Consider the following 6,219-nt stretch of genomic DNA (forward strand, 5'->3'; position numbering starts at 1 on the left):
ATTACGTTTTATTATAAGGGTAAATCGCCGATTGTTATTTCGGATCCTATAAGGATCTGATAGTCTGATACTGATCAGGGAAATCGTTATTTAGCGCATCTTTTTAAGATCTTGCTTATTATTAGTGATTAAACTTAAACATCGTTAAGATTAATTAATAGTTGTTCAAGTTTTAATCAAAATTATGTAAGCTTGATCTTTATTTCTTTCTACAGAATTTCAAATTTATGTGAGGTCAATTGGCCGATTTCATATACGAAATGTTTAACGTCGTATTTGGACGTTGACAATTAACATTCCATTAACACATCATATATTACATATCACTTGAATGTACTTATTAGATTGTATTTGTTTACGGATCGAAATAAAAGAGTGGCTCTAGTTTAGCGATTTGAAGTGCAGTGTGCTCACTGAATCGGTAATGATTGACTATCTTTTTGCAGAAGTTATAAAATGAAATTATAAATAATTTTTCTTATAAATTATTATAAATTATTATTATAAATTATTTTTCTAATATTGGTCTCATAATAATTTGATAAAATTTTAAATGTGATAATATTAATATTCTATTAATTTAATTATATTAATATTTTTTAAAATTAGATGTCCGTTATGATCAGATTTTGATTTGAATATCTTTAGATTTCATCTAAAAAACGCAAGTACGTTTATATTTACTTTTATCTGTTTAATATAATCTACACAATATGGTTCTGTAACGGATGTAGTAAGAACGTTATGTCAGAAGAACATTAATTTTATGACATTTTTTAATTTATATTAGGACAGAATATACGCATTGTTAATATTGCTAATAAATTGTTAATAAATTGCTAATCAATATTTATTTCTACAAATAAGGCTTTTCAAATAAAAATCTTTATTTTTTTACATTTATGTGTAAAAAGGTGTAACTATCAGAGATACCCTAATTTTATAGAAAAAAAAACATATGTTGACTAAAGCAATTATAAGCTAGAAAATTATAATTAAACATAAATGTTGCTCATATTAGTGTATAATAGTAATGATTATAAATCTAATAACAATATATTATAGAAGATCGTTATCAATTTATCAATTATGTGATGTGCATGTAAATTGATTAACTGTTACAAACCCAATTATAGTAAAAAGTACAGTAAAGTAGATTCAGAAGTATAGTATAATACTTTCCCCTTATACCATCCCTCCTTTTTATCCTAGAAATGATGAAGCATGCGTACTCTGCGTGCGGGGGTGTGTCATTCTTTGACCCATTACCATGGGAACACTTCGACCTCTGACTATCGATGCGCGCGATGTTTACATCAGTATCTCAGGGTAACGCGACGGTGATAGTCGCTTTGCGTTGTCGTGCTCGGGTGTAAGCGAAACAGTCTTTTTCTGTCCATCAGTTATCTTTGTAATTAGAATCGCGTGAATTAAAAGGCATGTTTTGCGTGAATTAAAAGACATGTTTTAATATTAATCAATATTATTGTACAATTAAATAATTTTGTATCATAAAAATCATAGTCTTATGGATTAATAATGTTAAGAATTTGCTCGTGGGATGAAGTATTCAGAAGAAAATAATATCACCGTTCTAATGTGGGTAAGTGAATACGATACACGATTATGTATTCGTACATTATATATATTTATGAAAGAGCGAAATGAAAATTAAAACATTCGTGAATTTTGACAGTGTCGAAACATCAGTGAAATTAATAGGAATAATACTTAATAGTTATTGTCTTATGTGCTTGTAATATGTATACTAGTGCAAGAAGTAAATATTATATGTCCTATTCTATACTTGTAAGTTATTGCGTTAATCTGATGTAAACAAGTGACAGATTCTATTATACGGGCGGCTTTTCGTGAAAGTTCGGACACTTGCATAAATTTTATCAAATGATCATATAAAAGATTAGGATAATTAGAAAACAGTTGTGTGTTATACTGTTTTATATATTTTAGGGTACTTCGTACTTATACGACTACTAACATCGATTGCAAAAGATTTATAAATTATTTTTAATTTTATGTGCCAAACTGTATTATCTTTATTTTGTAGAACACATTAATAGAGTATAATTGATAAAATTTAAAATATTTGCATTTAGTATAATGCTATTATATATAGATACAAGCTCGGAAATATAAAGTTAAATGAAAAAAATTTTTTTTTTATGCGTTACAAAAAAAGTAACAAATTAACAGTATATTAATTTCTCAACAACCATGCATATACCGGAGTTATTCTATATTTGATAAAAATATATTATTAAATTACAAAAATGTTAATATATATTTTTCAAATTCTCGATAACATTGTTTAACATGATTATTTTTATATATACAAAAATTCTATATGAAAAAAGTGATAATAGGATTGTTGTTTTCCTCTCACAGGGATTAATAATTTAACCCATTTCGTCCCAGAATGACAATTTTGATCATCAACGTTGAACAACGTATTGTCATCTGTTTTCATCTCCCAAAGAAAATGCAAAAGACATAGTCCGCTATTTTCGAGATCGCCCTATCGATTTATGCCATTTAAAAAACGAAAAAACAATGACCAACCCCTGATTTTTTCAAATTAAACAAAAAAAGGGTAGTTTTTAAGCATATTTTTTTCAAAAAAGTGCAATTTTCAATGCAAAATACACCTTGAAATTCAGTAAAATGAATGAAAATAGGGCGGTCGATGTCCAATGTAAAGAGTTATGCCATTTGGTTATTTTATTTTTTTTATTTTTATTTATTTTTTATTTTTTTGTAAAACCACTCCTGAAGAGGCTACTTTGGCAACAACTAGGGTTGAATCGAGATTTCGCTCACAAAGTTATTTGCAGTGTACACATAACGTTATGTGTCATAATGGTCTTTGGTAGCCTGTAGAACCCCAGGCAGCAATTGTAACGATATCATTCGCTGAAATATCCTGTGTTGGGAGCTTAATTGCTCGTTGTCCTGTGCCAAACTGAATGGGTTTAGCCAGCTAAAAACATTTTATATCAATGAGTTAAACTGAAGAACTTTGATTAAAGAATGTTTCATTATTTAAAGCCTCTATATTATTTTTTATTATTAATATATGCAGCAGAAAGTGTATCGGACGAATCACAAATATATATGTATATGTATATAATATTATAATTAAATGTATGTTAAATACAGGAAATGGGAGAGGTACTATTCTGTTATTTTTTTCTTATTTTTTGTAATGACAATTTGATAATGACGTAGCAATTTTTTATAACTACAACGATAGCTGACTAAATGCTGAAATTGTGCTAAGGTTGAAAAAGTTACTTTAAAAAGTAACTTGAGTTATTACGCGTTTACTTATTGAAAAAATTAATTTGTAACGAATAACATGTTACAAGTAATGACTAAAAAGTGACGAGTTACAAATACAGAAATATCAAGTTAATTTTTTCAATAACGAATAATTTTTCCAACCATGATTTTCCAGCTCTGATGTTACTGTTACAGTATAAAAAAATTCGTTATTGTCAAATCGTTATTATATGTATTTTATATTATTATAATAGAATAATGATAAGGTATAGCAAGCGTTATACACAAGTTAATAGTTACTTCCATTCCCTGGTTAAATACATAATAGTTTATTTCTCAAGATTATACCTTTATCAAATCCTATGTCGTAAGGGCTTCTACCGTTAGAACCAAAAATATCATAATTTTCATGGCACCAAACTTTCTCTATTCCATAAACCTGTCCGCCTATATAAGATAAGTTGTGTCAGTGACGACGAATGTAGATTGTAGTCTTGAACGATCATAAAGTAGGGATGCTACGCAATGCCCGGCAGTTAGAATGTAACGCGAATCGATTATGCTACCACCGCAAAGGTGGTTATTATTGTTTCTTAAAGAGACACAATGAGGATATTCCTGTATGGAGGTGGGTATTCCATTTACTAATTTATCTGGTTCATCACCATAAACTCCTGCAAACGAATAGTTTTCAAACGTCATATACAAATCAATAATAATATTTTCTAATACACATATTTAAATGAATAACACTCGGAGATAAAAACTGTTGGTCGTTATTTTTATAATAATTTGGCAATGACGTTGTAATTTTTTATGATGGTAACGATAATTATAAGCAAAAAAGCTAATTGGGGAAATTACTTCTGAAGAGTAACTTATTGTCATTACGCGTTTGTTGAAAGAATTAACTCATTGTTTGTAGCTGCGTCGACTCGTTACTTTTGTACTCGTTATTTTAACTTGTTACAAGTAATGAGTTCTTTTTTCAATGTATGTACATACAACGCGCGATGGTAACAAATTACTTGTGAAAAATAATTTTCAATAAAGAATTATATTATAATGAATACTGATTTGAGCAAAACCTACAGAGCTTCTATTGCCCTCTTTATACTCATTTATCATTTTATTAAGAAGTTTTAATCGATTATACCGGAAAGTTTGCGGGCTATCGCCGTGTCTTTTTTCATTATTAATGCAAACGTTTCGTGAACCATGCACTTCATCAGTATGAGTGCACGGTGCACCCCTCGCCCTGATGAAGTGAACGGCATGGTTCACAAAACGTTGGCATTAATAATGAAGAAAAACACGGCGATAACCAGCAAACCTTCTGGTATAATTGAAGAAAATACCCGTGAAAACCTCAAAAGCGTAATAAAGTTTTAATCGATTAATTTAAGTTTAGAATAAAATAAATAAATACAATATAATAAAAATAATAAAATCACATAATCAAAACAATGAACAAATAAGTATAATAAGAATGTAACAATTGACGAGATTAAATATTTCACACAATACATAATTAAGTAATTTATATGCATTATTTTTATATATGCAATATAAAAAAGTAAAATATAATATATAACACTTTTACAAAGTAATTACGAATTAATAAAAAGCACACTTCAATTATATAGAATTTGTGAAATTATCAGCAAAATCAATCAATAATTCCTGATATTTAACTTACCTATGACCGTAAATGCGATCAGGATACACGTTAACAGCTTCATTGCATAGATTTGCTTTTGAATCTGACAAACTTCGGAAAATACAGTAATAGCCATTGCGTATGGTACAATTTATATACATATTAAAATATGTATACAGCTGTGAATAGCATTAAAATATTCCATTTTTATCATGTTATAACAAGTTTATCACACAAATTATCTGACATTTAGATATTGTTAACATCTTTATCCAATTCATGATCAATTGTGTACTGTGTGAGTAAATTTTATAGAATTAAACGAATAAAATATTATATATTCTTATAAAAATAATTTGAGTTATTATAAATCAATAATATTAATTTTAAGAATAATAATAGGTTATTATTTATATTTGATGTTTTGTCGATTCGAATACAAATAATTAATCTTAAATATATAGTCACGTAAGAGATATATATATATCACGTAAGAGACTTATTTAAACCATGACCAATTTAAACAATCTGAAAACTTATTTACTGTTTTAGAACAAATTATGTAAAATACTTCATCTTTTGAAAAAAATATTAATTATTATAAAATATTCTTATTTAATAAATTTCAAAGAACGTTTTTTTAAAAAGTTGTTACAAAAATACATATATTAAAATTTTCGAAATTATCTACACAACATACAATTCTCTTCAAGAGTTGTCCTATAAAAGATGTCCAGAAGACATTTTACGTCCTAAGGAGAAGTTACCAGAAGAAATATACGTTTAAATCAAGATAATTTATATATAATAACATTGTTATTATATAATACATTTGACAAATATGTAAACAAGCATACATTATTATAAGAAAGTAAATTTTATTATTTTTAAATACAAATTGTATCATCATCACATAAACATATTAATTGTTACTTTCCGCAATATGAATTTTAAAATCAGATTTTTGTTCGACTTCCGCAGATTTTTATTTTTATTCTCGATGTGCCAGCAAAATTGATATATAACCTCCCGATGTCTTAAACAACTAAAAATGTAATTTATAAAAAATTTATGTTGATGTGTAAAATTAACTTAATTAATGACGATAAAAAAAGATGATAAGAATAAAACCTTACAGATACCTTACATTTTGTACATATAAGTAACATAACAGATAAAATAAAGAAATGTTATATACACCAAAGATATTTATATTTGATTTTTTTAATGATTTATATTAAGAATGTTGAAGGTTAAAG

At 27.0% G+C, this 6,219-nt stretch overlaps 1 pseudogene; it reads right to left on the reverse strand.

Annotated features, from left to right (window-relative positions):
* Window positions 1-2,872: 2,872 nt before the first annotated feature.
* Window positions 2,873-5,096, reverse strand: LOC108783451 (chymotrypsin-1-like; annotated as a pseudogene).
* Window positions 5,097-6,219: the final 1,123 nt, after the last annotated feature.

Source organism: Cyphomyrmex costatus, unplaced genomic scaffold (assembly GCF_001594065.2).
Source record: "Cyphomyrmex costatus isolate MS0001 unplaced genomic scaffold, Ccosl1.0 scaffold152, whole genome shotgun sequence".
Classification (NCBI taxonomy): domain Eukaryota; kingdom Metazoa; phylum Arthropoda; class Insecta; order Hymenoptera; family Formicidae; genus Cyphomyrmex; species Cyphomyrmex costatus.